Genomic DNA, 16,186 nt, shown 5'->3' with positions numbered 1-16,186 from the left:
TGTGTATCACACTTGTATGTACATGGGTGAGGACAATGAAATCAACTGAACTGTAAGATTAGGATAGGATTGAGAGGTCATTTTGTGCAGCAACTTTGTGTGCCAGTTACTAACAGTATATCATCGTTAAAAACTTCAAAAACAAAAACCACACACACACACACACATGCATGACTTATCCATGTATGCATAGGTAAGTAGGAAGCAGATAGCCGAAGGGATCAGAATTCTAGCCAAAGAGTGATCCTCAAATACAGTAGAGCTTTATTAGTTTGGAATTTATAATACATCAACTAGAACTAAGTAGAATTCATCCTTTCTGAGGAGAGTTGGTGGTATAAATGAGATTATAAACAATGTGTATCCAGGATATATGTATGCAGTGATTATGCTATTTATAAAACATTCCAATCTATGCGCAAATGGAGTCTCATTCCCCATACCTATGGATTACTAATATAGTCTTGATTGTTTAGGTTTGTATGTTCAGTGTACATCTATTATTTATTGATTTATGAATAAACAATTTATTAACTGTTGATTAAGAAAAAAATGAAAAGGGAAGTATTAATGATTATGTAAAGATAACGAGCATAAAATGAGTCATCTTACCTTTAACTCCAACGTTCTGATATATATACCCGCTCACACTGGTTCACCCCTGGGGCTTAAAATCTAGAAAAGCTCCACCTATAAACACAAACACTTTAGTGTTTTACTAGAACTTTCTACCCTCCTAGCTCTCCAGTTAGTTTTATCCCAACTTGCCTTTCACCTGACCAAGATCTCTATACTTCTATCCTTTCTACTTTTTCATTATCTATCTATATTGTATTCCACTCCCACCACTTCTTTCTACACTTCGAATAGATTTCAATAGCACTTCCCTAATCAAGCACCAGGCTAGGTCCACTGTTTAAAGAAAAACCAGAACCTCACGAAATACTTTAATGTGTTTTCTCTAGTATCAAATGGGCACTCAAGACTGACTGACGATCCTGTTTTCTCAGTAAACATTCTCTTATCGTCACTATGGTAGCTATTTGAAATCTTAACTATCTCCCTCAACCCTTCTACTCACCAACTCTGTATCCTACTTAGAGTTGATAATTCTACCTCTTACTTCAGAGCAAATAAATGCCACTAAAATTGGAAATCTGTCAACGCCAAACCCATCAAGGTAAATGTGCCTGTACCCTTATTTTTGTCTTTTACTCTCACCACAGTGTAAGAGAGACCTTCCTCCTTTGAAAGATCAATTCACTCACCTGAGTTCTGGAATCCATAGCCTTCTACCTCCCAAGAGAAGTTGCTCATTGATTTTTCTCTCTTTCTGCAATGTCTTCAAAGAAAACAACGAGCTAACGTTGGTTGAGAGTGTACTGATGCATTTACAGATGAAGAAATTGAGACCTAGAGAAATGTCCAGTCATGCTGCTTGCATATGGAAGAAGCTAGAATTAAGATTGAAATGTGTGACACCACAGATAGAGAAATTATGTGCTACTGTATATTGATCACATCACATAATCATTCAAACATCCTCAGGTCTCTCTCATCCTAAATAAAATTCCATGAAATAATCTTAGAATAGTTGTCTATTGGTACTGTCTCTAATTTTCACGTCTCCCATTCACTCATCAACTCACAACAATGTGGCTCCACCCTATTCTGTTCCCCTGACACCTCACTTTTGCTATGATCATCTGTGAGCTCCTTGTTGTCAAAACCACTTCTCTTTTCTGAGTCTTACTTGATATTTGATATTTTTAATCATTCAATGTTGTAAAAAATGTGCTTTCCCTGAGTTCTGTGACACCACATATTTTGGCTTTCCCTCTACCTCTCTGGCTGCTCTGTCTTGGTTTCCTTCATGTACTCCTATTTCCTTAAATGGTTCTCAATTACTGATTGTCGGTAGGGTTCAGTTCTTGGCCGCCTCATCTATTATGATCACCTCAATAAGGACCTGTTTGCTGATGCTTCCCAGAAGTACAAGGAGGGCCTGTTTGAACTCTTATTCACCACCACGACCTCCACCATCTCACGTGCATCTAGAGCTTTAGAGTTTTCTCTCCTAATAGCCCATACGTGCAGTGCAAACATTTGAACTAGTAAGTTGTGCTGTAGCTGAGGAAGTATTTTGGTTGCCACAGCCATAAATGTGAAGAGTACCAGCCCTTCGGTTCCTCAATGGGTAGCTGGGCTCTCTTACATCCACTTCTTTTTTTTTTTTTTTTAATAATTTTGCTTATTTTTTTCCCCCAAAGCCCCAGTAGATAGTTGTATGTCACAGTTGCACATTCTTCTAGTTGCTGTATGTGGGACTCAGCCTCAGCATGGCCAGAGAAGCGGTGTGTCGTGCGCACCTGGGATCCGAACTTGGGCCGCCAGCAGCGGAGCGCGAGCACTTAACCGCTAAGCCACGGGGCCGGCCCAAAATACGTTTTTTGTGTGTATGTGTGTGTGTGTGTGTGTGTGAGGAAGATCAGCCCTGAGCTAACATCCATGCTATTCCTCCTCTTTTTTTTTCTTTTGCTGAGGAAGACCGGCTCTGCACTAACATCTACTGCCAATCCTCCTCCTTTTTTTCCCCAAAGCCCCAGCAGATAGTTGTATGTCATAGTTGCACATCCTTCTAGTTGCTGTATGTGGGACTCAGCCTCAGCATGGCCAGAGAAGCGGTGCCTTGGTGAGTGCCTGGGATCCGAACCCGGGCCGCCAGTAGCGGAGCACGCTCTCTTAACCACTAAGCCACGGGGTCGGCCCTCTTACATCCGCTTCTGATGCAGCGAAATAAACAGATGTTTTACTCCTGTCTATTTTACTTCTTCACCATCTCCCTCACTGTTATTGGTGCTAAGGTTGAAACTATTATCATCTGCAGCCTTTTTCTGCATTAGTCATTACAAATATCCAGATTAATAGCTTGAGTTCTCGAAAATTTCTGCCAATTTGTGGGTTGAGGGGTAAGAATAATAATTCTCAATTTTATAGAAACTATAAAGTAGAACTTGTAAATAACAATCTTAGGAGCTTTCTGATTGAAGACTGAAGTCTGTGGGTCCTCTAATTTTCAGAGCTGGAAACTCTGATCTCTTGTTCATGTTTGTGGCTCTTCTGCAATTTAGATCTGCAAACATCAGTGGCTGTGCAACAAAGGTACTCTCACTGGTAAATCAGCAGTGAGTGGTGGTACACCTAGAGATATATCAGTTTACTTAGGGAGCAGACCTGGTTTCACATCCAGCATGTCTCTCTCTCTCTGTTTAGTGGCAAGCAGAGAGCAGGTACAGAGTGTAGTAAGCAAGTGCCGGGATACACCACGAGCAAAATTTGCTGCCAAGTTCTTGCATTGGTCTTGCCTAAAGGTAATTTCTTTTTCTTTGAAGAAAGGGTCTAGGTTAGAGTATACTTCTGTTTAATTAGATTTCTTTGTTCATTATTTGTCCACCCATTATCCTTTTATTTCCCATTGTACTATTTTAGTCACTACAGAACAGAGATTGGTGACTAACGAAGAAAGAGAATGTTAGTAAAAGTGGAAGAAGAAAGTACAGATTAAGGCCTTAAGAAAAGTCTTAAGTGTCCCAGAGACCCTTCCACAGACCTCTGTGCATATGTATATTACTGCATTGAACACTATATACTTTTCAGTATCCCTTTTTAGGGAGTAAGATCTTCAGGAAAAAAGGGACATTCTTTTATTAGTCTAAATAAACTATAGTGTCCAGCACTGTACCTAGTTCAAAGTAGTCAATAAATGCTTGTAGATTTCACTAAATAAACCAAGAAAGCCTCAATGGAGGATTTGTCTTCTCAGGAAACAAAAGCAACAATTTTGACCACATCCCATTCAAGGTTGTAGTTTTATTGTTACCTCTGGAAGAATTTCACACATGAATCTTTTCATGTAATGAGAATATCCTACTCAAATTTTAGACTTTCATTGCTCCATTTGTTATAGAAATTTATGAAGGAAACAGGGAAGGTAAAATATTGGTCAGGTTCATTATAGTACCTTTATATCCCACACACCCTAGGTGTAAGTTTTTAGACTAGTCTGATACTGCCATGTTCCACTTACACTTACATACCAGTTTCAACTCCCTAGTTTAGATATAAGATAAGTCAGATATAAGATAGGTCATGATAATACACCGTGTAACTTTCCCAGGTTCTCTCTCTCTTTCCATCTTCTCAAATATATATATATACATATATGTATATGTATATAAACATACAAACACATACACACAGGCACACATACACAATAGATGTATGTATACATATAAAGGTATATGTATTATATGTTATGTATATATGTACATATATGTACATATGTGCGTGTATATATATATATATATATATATATACACATAAAGAACATTATGGGGGATGTAAAAAAACACCTTGAAAATAAATTTCAATTTGGCAATATGCATCAAGATTTTCCTCAAATATTCAAACATTTTGATCCAAGAATTCTATAACCAATAATTTATCCTAGAGTTATTGAGAAATGCAGGCAAAAATTTATGTATAAGGATGTTTATAGTAGTATCATTTGCAATAGAAAAAAATGAATAAACACACTCTTACTAACCATCTACTGTTTAATTAAATATAATATGCCCATATTGTCATATATTATTCAGTCCAGCCTGGAAATCAGATTTCAAAAGAAAATTAAATAATGCTACAAAATACCCATAAGGTAATTTTAAGTGAAAAAAAGCAGCACATAAAACTGTTACACATAATTGCAATGGCATTATGCACTGTTACACATAAATGCCTTAGGCATTTTTTATATATATTTTTTGGTTTGTCCTACCTTTTTCTCTTTTTCTTTACTAAAAGGTGTGTTATTTTTATGGTCATAAAAATTTAGTGGTTGTTAAAGAAAGACTTTCTAATAGTCAAAATTAGAAACAGCTAGTAGAATGAGATATAATAGGGTTAAATATAAATGTCTATGTTTAGGAATAAATATTTGAGAAGACAAAAACTTTTAGTAAAAATTTATGATTTTGAGTGAACATCAATTTTAGGCAAGAGTTTTGACTGTATCCTGACAAGATGAATGGAGTCTGTGAATTATTGTAATATTGCTATTAGGAAAATTGAAAGTGAGTACTCCCTTGTACTTTGCCTTGGTCTAGCCATACTTAGAGTACTGTGTTCAGTTCCAGGGACCACACTGAAAGAGGATCAAGGACCTGTAAGCTAGAGTGATCAGAATTACAAATGGCTGCCATGTGGAATTACAAGCTCCTTCAGAGTAGAAATGCTAGAAGGGGCATTTGTTTTGGTTAAATATAAAGGCATATTTCTCAAGATTAGAAACATACAAAAATGGAACCAATTTTCCTGTGACATCATTACCTTGCTTTCACAAAGCTAATGGGAGAGTATCTGAGTGGCTCCTTTGATGTGAACCCTGGTCCATAAATAAAACAGATAAGCTTCACCCACCATCCCTCCAAATCTGCAGAATCCTGACATCTGTAAAGCAAAACAATCTGGGTGTTTTCACGATAAAGACACTTTCTTCATTATCAGGATTTCTTCCCCGTTAATAAAACATGGAAAAACGTCAACGAAAAGGGAATGAGTATGAATCACAGAACAGAACTACTTTTGTAGTGGAGCATGTTATAAGACTATTCAAGCAGATGCACATAGAAACAGTTTGCAAAATTATTTTACAATATTATTATAAAATATTTTTCTCAATGACAAAGCTTATGGCTATCAATCTAAGAAAATCCTGTTGGAATGTATGTGTTTAAACCTGTCTTCAGAAACTACTTAATATGTCAATAATTACTTATGGGTCTATTTACTGTCTGGTTTTGAGTTGCTTTTTCTGTGATTCACAAAAAAGTACAAGTATGCCAGATGGCAGTGCATAAGATGAGAATAATTTAATGCCTTTGCTTAACAAAGTACTGTAATTTGGTTTACTGTGAGAAGAAAAATTATTTTTAGGATGTCAACCTTCATGTCTAAATGTATGACTATATGTCTGTATGTGTGTGTGTGTGTATACATATACTTACAGTTAAATCTATAGAGGAATTTTTCACATCTGTTTCTTGTTTAGTTACTTAGGGAATTTTGTATATTCATCGACACAACTTAATGGGCATGTGCTTTGTAGTGAATTTTCTTGGTGATATATTTGTTCATTACAGAACAGAGGTGAGAAATGGGTCTGACAAAAAAGAATAAAAAGTACCTGCATTAAGACCCTTATTCAAGAAATGCAATACGACTACTAACCAAAGCCAAGAGGGTAAATGCAGGAGGGAAAACATACTCAAACCTTTCAACTGAAACTATGTAGCCTGCACAATTTTAAGGCATATTTACTAATAAAGTGACACCTGAGGTTATACAGCATGGATGTGCTAGGTAATTATGAGTTCATGTAACAAACTGTGTAATTGTGCTTACTTCTGATCAGCAATAGACTTAAGATAACAGATATATCTTCAATAAAAAAAGTGGAAAACTATTTAAAACATTGGGCAAAAACAAAGTCCTAATTAATAATATGTTCTTTGTAATTTTCTGTGGCAGATTTTACCAACATTTTATATTTAGCTGTAATATAACCATATCTATTTACCTTTCAGTTGAAAGCAGGAAAATACCTTCAAAATATCCTATTCTTCCAATGCATTGCCAAATCCTATATTCTAATTTCCCATTTCATAAAAATAAAAACAAACTCAGAAAGTTATCTTCTCTTTAGTGCTTTTCCCGAAAACCTGCATCTTATCTCTGCAAAACCACTGATCTCAACTAAAATTGTGAAAACTAAAGTTATCTTCCTTGCATTTCATGTCGGGTAATTAACTTATCCTTTCTTAGTCTCCTCTCCTTCCAATTGCCTTAACATCTTGCTGACAATTGGTAAACATCTGCCATTCCAAATCACACCAAATCATTTTGCTTTCCTCTGGATCTCTCTTCTGTTCAAATTCAAGTATTTTTTTCCTAATTACTAAAAATGTCTTGAACGCTTGTATAGTCATGCATCCCATAGCGAAGTTTTGGTCAACGACAGACCGCATATACGACAGTGTTCCCATAAGATTAGTACCATAAGCCTAGGTGTGTAGTAGGCTATACCATCTATATCAATGATGAAATAGCCTAATGACACATTTCTCAGAATGTATCCCTGTCGTTAAGAGATGCATGACTGTATACCCTAGGTAAATTTCAAAGACATCTGTTATTTTCAGGGTCCCTCTGTCTTCCAAAGGAGAGCCTTTGCTACTTTACCTGAAGCTAGTCTGCCCTTCTCTGAAGTTCCATATAGTTAGGTCTCCTCCACTGTACGCTTCATAACTCAACTTTTCCATCCTTTTTATTCCAGCACACATTGCTAAGCATCTTTAGATTCTCAATCAACATCAAGTAGCTAATAAACAAGTAAATTTCCCAATATTTAAGTCACGGTTGGGTCAAGATCCCAAATAATTTATGTTAATATTTTTTATTTACTAAGTTAATGGTTGCATAACAACTGGGTACTAAATTGGGCTTAATCTATCCAAGCGAACTGAAAACAATTATGAGGATGTCCCACATCCTTACAAGCCTCAGAGGTTATATCTCTGTTACAAAATACTAGGGATAGAACGAGAGTACAACTTGCCTACTTAACTATCCTCGAATTCCTAGGATTCTGGAGTCACAATAGAAAGAATAGGTATAACGATACCTACTTGACATTTGAAGTCATAATGCCTATTTGTCACCTTCCTGTAAGCAAAATATAAATTCTATCTACTGCTGCAAAAGGATTCCCGTCTTCCACGTTCAATTCATTTATTTGAGAGAAAAGTAACAATCTCACTCTACACACTTTACAGGTATGGTGACTGCCATCTCTGCAATTGATTAGGCTCCATTTGTTTACATAATATTAAAGAGTATTTCAAGCACCAATCTTTCAAGTTGCCAACAAAACACACACTGTTTTCAGTTTCTTAAAACATAATTAATCTGTACTTCTGGCTAGGTTAACTCAATTGATTTTTTTCCACCCCCCTCCCCACTTTGTCACTTGATAGCTTGAAACTGGGCCTGGAAAAGCTCATTTGCATTCTTGCAGCAAGGCTGGAGAATAAACCAAGCAAACGTGTCTATTTGTGTACTTCAATGTATGACTGTGCTTGCTTCAATCAAGAATTATTTTCAGTATTATGGCCAACAAAAGCATTAAACGAGTATTCTCTGACATGACTGATAAGCTGTAAAATATATTTCTTTAAAGGATTTTTTTTTCTGTGACACTTGTGGAATGCAGTAAAAAATAGAAGCCAGAGTGCAAATCTCACTAAAAATTCACAATGCTACCTTGCCATTTGAACTCTCTCCTTGTTTCCTGACACGTTAAGTATCTTCATTATAGTTTAGGTTGTACCTGATTATAAGTTTAAAAGGTTACAGTTATATTTCAAAAGGAATTATTTTAAAAAATCAGTATTTTACGTTGAACTTTAAAGATTGCATTCTCAACCAAAGATTGTCGTTTCACATACTGATCTCTTTTGGGAGTCGATGCTGGTATCGGCCTCTTAGAATGAAAAACATCTAAAGTCTATTTTTTCAGGCATTAGTATTGTTTCAACACAATCTTTTCTGGGTAATTTTTTTCTAACTCTTCCCCTATGAAAATACTTGGTACATGTTCATTTAAATTATTTCTTCCTTAACTATTCCCCCTCCCAGGGGCCAAACATTTACCTGAACTCAATTATTTTTCTGTTAATAAACTCACATGGTTTCATCTACAAAATGAAAATTTGTACATGTGTGTACGTGTATGTGTGTGTGTATGTGTGTGTGTGTGAGAGAGAGAGAGAAAAGTATTATGGGAAAAGTACAGATAAAAGAGAAAAAAAATCACTTTTCTTGTGCTCTATGTGATGCTATAGTATAGTGATAATGACAGAGATGGTGTTCTCAGTCATTTCAGTCAACAGATTCTTCTTTTTACAACCTAATCTCCTTCATCTGAAAGAGAAATATATTTTTAGCCCACTCTCCGGGACTAAGTCATTGATTTATGAATATAAGGTGAAGGACTTCATGAATTTTTTCCTGACCTCCATCTGTCATTTTCTCAGTCATATCTATTTTAAGAAATATAAAACAAATTGTTCTAATGGGGCACATTATCATCTTGATATATCACACAGGAAGAACTCCTTCTGCTTCTTATCACACCTGTACAGAAAATTAGCTTTACACTGTCCTAAGCTGATTTTCTCTCTATTCTTTATTATTTTATACTGATGATGATATACATTACTCAAATGCTGATTCACTCTGAATATGCTCACGAGAGATTGGAGTAAATCCATTTAAGTCTTTTGCAGATAAAGACAGACTACCAGAAACAATTGTTCCTACATCTAAGAATTCCTGAGAAATTAATCCACCAAAACTGCCCAATAGACCATTACAGTGACTGCTAATTTTTCCTTTACTACATATGAGTTGACATTCTGACAACCCTATCAGTTATGTCTTTGACAGACATCACACCTGTTAAGCCTCAAGCCTCATCCAAAATAAGCATAAAAAACAGTCACTTACATCACTAATCATTAGGGAAATGCAAATCAAAGCTACAATGAGATACTACCTCACACCCATTAGGATGTCTACTATCAAAAAACAGAAAAAAGTCCAGGAGATGGATGTGGTGATGATAACACACTATGAACATATTTAATACCACTGAACTATACAGTTAAAAATTGCTGAGAGAAATTTTATGTTTGTGTATTTTACCATAGTAAAAAAAAATGGAAAAAAACACAATCACTTAGTTTTTTAAAGAAATATAATTAGATAGAAACCAAAATTTGAAATTTTGATGCATATTTGGATGAAACTCCATATAGTCTCATTTTATAGCTGTTTGCAATTACATCTAGAAATTATATTCTTCTCTACACATGAACACAGTCTTTCTCTCTCTCTCTCTCTCTCTCTCTCTCTCTCTCTCTCTCTCTCTCACACACACACACACACACACACACAGTACATAGGGTGTACTACAAAGAAAGTCTGGATTGAGGAAAATAAAAGGATATGAGTAGTGACAATATATCCTCTTGGTTACTTGTAGAGTGGGCATAAGCCACTATATTTTAAAAGAATGAATTAGAAGTTGATACACGAATAGGGTCCATTTCAGGACAAGACAAGATACAATATGCTTCATGTGGGCTGACATTAAGATAATACATTTCCCTTGTAAGGTATTGTGAGCCTTCTAGTATGATTTTGGAAGCCCTGATAATATACTCCAAAATGGGAGAGTATCACCTTAATTCACATGTAGAGACTTGGAGCTCTCCTGAGGGTTTGGTATTGTTGCTTCTGCAAAAATAAATGACAGTTCATGAAAAGGACCTCATTTAAACCAGGCTTGCTAATAAAGAAGCTAGCAACCAGAGTTTCATTAATAAAATCAAGATGTACAAATAATTACTTCTCTTGGTTTTGATCGTAGTTGAGCATTTTGTCTTATTCTGACACCTACATTTTAAGAATATTAACAAACTGAACTTTTGTTAGAGGAGGGTGATCTGGAGGATGAAATATCTAGAATCCAAGTTAGAAATGAAGAAGAGCTATTGGCATGGTAACTATTTGGCGTAGATACATAGGAAAGCCATTGTATGGTTTTACACATCTGAGGCACTACTATAAAGGAAAAAAAAGGATAGCCTCATACTGTGTAACTTTGGATAATAAAATTAGGTCAAATGGGATAAAGTTGCAAGGTTAAAGTTTATCTCATTTTAAAGAAAAGTTTTGTAACAATGCTGTCCAACCACACAACGTGACCCTTTTAAAGTACTGTTCTCCTTGTCACTGGGAGAGTTCGTGTAGAATGGTCATCTATGAGGAACAGAGTCAAAGGGAATACTGCATTGATACAAGTGGGGAAGTGATACCTTAGATCTACTTCTAGCCCCAAGATTTTAAAATTCTAGTAAATCAGACACCTTGGAGACCTTCAATTATCCCTTTGAAAAACTCTTGTACTTAAGAATATATCTGGATGAGCCATATCGTCTTTAGTATTAAAGAATAAAGAAGGTGATTTAAAGGACATTCAAAATTGGTAATGATTATTAGAGTGAGTCCATGGCATATTATGACAGAAGTAAATTTAGTTTTTAAACAAGTTTGGAGAAACACAGGGGAGGCCTATTATGTAAAAGTCGTTATGCTGATTGCTGAAGTTAACATAAAATAATAATGACCTGGTTATTTATGAAACTAAAAGCATGAACAAAACAAAGAACGAGATAAATTGGATCTCATTAAAATTTTTAAAAAATGTTTGTGCATCAAAAAACATCAAAAGAATGAAAAGACAGCTTACTTATAGGATGAGAGAAAATATTGGCAAATCATATATCTGACAAAGGTCTAATATCCAGAATATATAAAGAATTCTTACAACTCAATGATAAAAAGGCAACCAAATTTAAAAATGGGCTAAGGACTAGAATTAACTTTTCTCCAAAGAAGATAGTCAAAGGCCCAGTAAACACATGAGAAGATACTCAACATCACTAGTCACCAGGGAAATGCAAATCAAAGCCACAATGAGACACCATTTCATACCTACTAGCATGGCTAAAATCAAAAAAAATGGAAAATAAGGATTGGAGAGGAAGTAGAGAAAATAGAACCTTTGAACATTGCTGGTAGGAGTGCAAAATGGTTCAGCTGCTATGGAAAAGAGTTTGTTGGTTCCTCAGAAAGTTAAAGATAAAATTACCATGTTACTCACAATTTCTACTCCTAAGTGCATACCCAAAAGAACTGAAAACAGTTACTCAAACAAATATATGTACATTCATGTTCATAGCAGCACTATTCACAATAGCCAAAAGGTAGAAGCAGCCCCAGTGTCCATCAATGGAGAAACAGACAAAGAAACTGTGTTATATACATATAACATATTATTATTCAGCCATAAAAAGAAATGAAGTACTGATACATGCTGCAACATGAATGAACCTCAACACATAAGGTCATGTATTGAATGATTCTATTTACTTGAAATATCCGTTATAGATAAATGTATAGAGAAAGAACACTGACTGCTGCCTGCCAGATTCTGGAGGAAGCGGGAAATGGGGAGAAACTGCTTAATGTGTAAGGGTTTTACTTTGGAATAATGGAAATGTTTTGGAACTAGATAAAGGTAATTATTGCACAACATCGTAACATTTAGTACAACATTATACTAAATGCCACTTAATTGTTCATTTTTAAACAGTTTTATGTTTTGTGAATTTCACATCAATAAATTATTTTTAAAAAATAATATTGTTTTCTGGAGGGGATGGTAAAGATTAGCTCAACCTTTTAATACCTAAAAGATTCAAGTGTGGTGCTCCCTCTTATATTTTTATTTAATTCAACAATCTGGCCCCTTCAGAAGATGGACGCATCCTGGAGAACAGCTGTAGTCTATGACAGACATAATCAAGTAGTGGGCCCAGTTGTAGCTGCAGCACTCAATGTGGTCTTGCTGCTAGAACAGATTAATAAGGTTTCAGGTACATGATGTGTAGTCATTGATTTGGCAAATGTGTTCTTTTCCATTCAAATTAGAAAACAAGATCAGAAACAGTTTGCATTCATGTGGGACAGACAACAATATTTATACACAATTATGCCTCAGGACTATGTTAAGCCTTCTGCCTTCTGTCATAATATAGTCCTAAGAGATCTAAACCACCTGGACATCTCAAAGAACATCACATTGCTCCTATGACATCATGCTGAGTTGGCAAAATGAGAAAGAAGGGGCTAGTACTCTATAGGCTTTGGCAAGAAATGTGCATACCAGAGAAGGGAAAATGAACCCTACAAAGACTCAGGGACTGGACACTTCAGTGAAATTTGGGGGAATCTAGTGTCAGGAGAGTGCCATGATATTCCTCACAAAGTAAAAGACAAATTGCTGCATCTTGCATCTTCCCCCACAAAGAAAGAAACACAGTGCCTGGTAGACCCCTTTCGGTCTGCAGGCAACACATCCCTAAGAATAATTGCTGGGGATCATGAAAGACTGTAAGGTTTCCTGCAGTAGGAAAGGGCACTGGAGCAGGTCCAGGCCTTAGTGCCACTTGGGCCACACAATCTAGTAAACAATATTATGTTGGAAGTGTCAGTGGTGGGAAAGGATGCAGTATGGAGCTCATGACAAGCCTAGTGGGAGAATCACAATGCTGACCCTTGGGACTCTGGGGCCATATTATCTACTACAGAGAATTATCAGCCCTTTAAGAAATAAACATCTTTTGACATCTTACTGGGCCCTGTTAGAGATGGAGTACTTGAACATGGGACAAAGCGACAATGCCTTTGGAATTTCCCATTATGAACTGGGTTCTGTCAGGTTCATCAAGTCATGAGGTCAGATAGGTACAGCAGCACCTGTCTATAATATAATGGCAATGTACCTCTGGGAATGAACCTGAGCAGGGCCAGAGGACACAAGTTACATCTATGAACATATACGCCAGACTCTATGTCACCTGTAGAGTTGTACCAGTGCCTCTCCAACAGCTTGTACCTATGGCCATATGGGGGTTCTTATGCAACTAGCTGAAGGAGGAGGAAAGCAGTTGGGCTTGGTTTATGGATAGTTCAGCTTGGTGTGTGGGTGCAAATGAAAAATGAGCAGTGACTACAGACCCATATTGAGGGGTTACCCTGAAAGATGATTGAGAGTGATAATTTTCCAAATGGGCTAAGCTATAAGCAGTTAATCTACTTGTCTATTTTTTTGGAAGAAGAAATGGCCCAAGGTGTCATGTCAAGGGCCTAGGAGGAAAATAATGAGAAGATTAGAGACATCTTCTAGATACAGACATGTGTAGGGCATATGGAAGTGGGTATAAAATGTGATTTTTGTGTAACATGTTGACCCCCATCAGAAAGCATACACCACAGGAGAGACACTGAACAACAAAGTAGAGAATGTGACTGAGCCAGTTATCTTTAGCCAGGCTTTGTCATCAGCCACCCTGCAATTGGCATGATGGGTACATGAATGGTGACAGAGACAGAGGCTATAAGTGGGCCCAACAGCACAGACTCCTACTTACCAAAGCAGATCTATTTATGCCTCTGAATGCCTAATTTATGAGTAACAGAGACCAACACTGAACACCCAATACGGCACTGCCCCTTGAGGAGACCAACTGGCTACTTGGTGGCAAGTTGATTAAGAGTCCCTTCTATCCTGAATAGACTATCTTCTCAGCTTCGTAGGGATAATAAATAAATCCTGGGTGTGGGTTTTCCTTTCCCGCCCACATAGCCACAGCCAGCCCCACTATATGGGGGCTTACAAAATGCCTGATCCTCACACATGACCTCTCCACACCTATCATCAGATCAGGGGACTTATGTGAAGTGAAGGAAGTGGAGAAGGTGAAGAAGGTACTGGAGTGGCCCATGCCTAGGAGATTCACTGCTTGTGTCATATACTATGCCATCAAGTGGCTTCTGGCTTCCTAAAAAAATACAACGACCTCCTAAAAGTGCAACTGAAATGGCAATTCAGAGCAAACACTCTGAAAGGAATGGGTGCCACTCTTCACAACACAGTACGTTTATTGCAACAAAGATGTCTCTATATGATGCTCTGTCCCCAGTAGGAAGGATACGCTTGTACAGAAATCAAGGAGTGGAAGCATGGGTGGCCCCACTTACCATGACTCCCAATAATTCACTGGGGGCCCTTATGATTTCTATTTCCATAACTCTAGGCTCTTCAGGGTTGGAAGTCCTGGTCCCCAAAGGGGTACACTCTTGCTAAGGGATATAGCTAGGAATCCTACTGAACTAAAAGTTATGCCTGTTTCCAGGACACTTTGGACTCCTTGTTTCCAGAGAAAGGCAGGCAAAAAACAAGGTCACAATATTAGCAGGGGTAATTGACCCTGATCAACGGAATGAGATAAGGCTCTCTTTATGCAATATGGGGACAAGGAGAAATACCTGTGGAACCCAGGAGAAGTACCTGGGAACTTGAGCACCTCTTGGTCCTCCTTTGCTCCATTAAACTGTGTGTGGATATGTGCAGCAATTCAGAACTGAGAAGAGAATGACTATCAAAGCTTTAGAACCTTCAGGAATGAAGGGTCAGACCACCAGGTGAGCCACCCAGACCTGCTGAGGGGACAGCTGAGAGTGAGGGTAATTTAGAATGGATAGTGGAGGATCAGTAATAGCCTGGGATGACCTGAGCACTGGGCCTCTAGTTCATCCCATTGACTCACTCTTCTGAGTTTCCCCTCAGAAAAGAGGGTCACAGGAGACACAGAAGAGATGCTCCCCAACCTGTGTAAAGAAGCAGATCTGAACAGTGGAAGGAGAAAGACTGCTCCTTGCCAGAAGCCAGAAGCCACTTGCCGCCGATCTCTTGCTACAGAGAGCACAACTTCAGCTGCTGAGCTTCGGAATTCATTGCTGAGCTGTCCTGAGATCATGCTGCTTCCAGCCAATGACTGGGAATGGCAGGGATACTAAGAACTTCTACATATTGACCTGGAAAATTATAAACAAATCAATAGCACAATAGATTAGAGACATCATCAGGCATTTATCAGAAAAGGAAAGCAAACAGTAAACATAAAAAAGTGCTCAATTAGCAAATAATCAGGATACTCAGAGACAACATTTTGCTATTTACAATGATCAGATTGACAGATAATGATAACAATGAGGAAGAGGAGAAGGAGAAGTAGTGGTAATCTGACAATCCCAAAGGTTATTGAGGGTGTGAGGAAACAGGAACTCTTATATGTGGTGGTGTAAATTGATCCAATTATTTGGAAGAGAAGCATGGCAAAATCCAGTAAAAACAAAGATACCTAATTCCTAAAACCTAGTGCTTCAGCCATGGTTCAGTTGAATATAATGAAAACAAATCCAGGTATCTGAAGCAGAAAGCAATTCAAAACCGGAGTATAGCAGTGTATAATATTCTCAGAAAGGGGGAAAGAACAAGCCCCATGCAGGGCCTTTGAGAATGACTCCCACAGCCACCCTCTTCCTGGCCCACCTGGGATGCTGCTGTCCCCGCCATGAAGACACTGGGGAATCTGGA

The 16,186-nt window shown here is 37.4% G+C and overlaps 1 pseudogene; it reads left to right on the top strand.

Annotated features, from left to right (window-relative positions):
* Window positions 1-15,606, top strand: part of LOC131411732 (E3 ubiquitin-protein ligase Mdm2-like) — a 58,215-nt pseudogene extending 42,609 nt beyond the window's left edge.
* The last annotated feature ends 580 nt before the right edge of the window (window positions 15,607-16,186 follow it).

This window comes from Diceros bicornis, chromosome 12 (assembly GCF_020826845.1).
Source record: "Diceros bicornis minor isolate mBicDic1 chromosome 12, mDicBic1.mat.cur, whole genome shotgun sequence".
In the NCBI taxonomy this organism is placed as follows: domain Eukaryota; kingdom Metazoa; phylum Chordata; class Mammalia; order Perissodactyla; family Rhinocerotidae; genus Diceros; species Diceros bicornis.
This window is presented reverse-complemented; position numbering and strand designations above follow the sequence as displayed.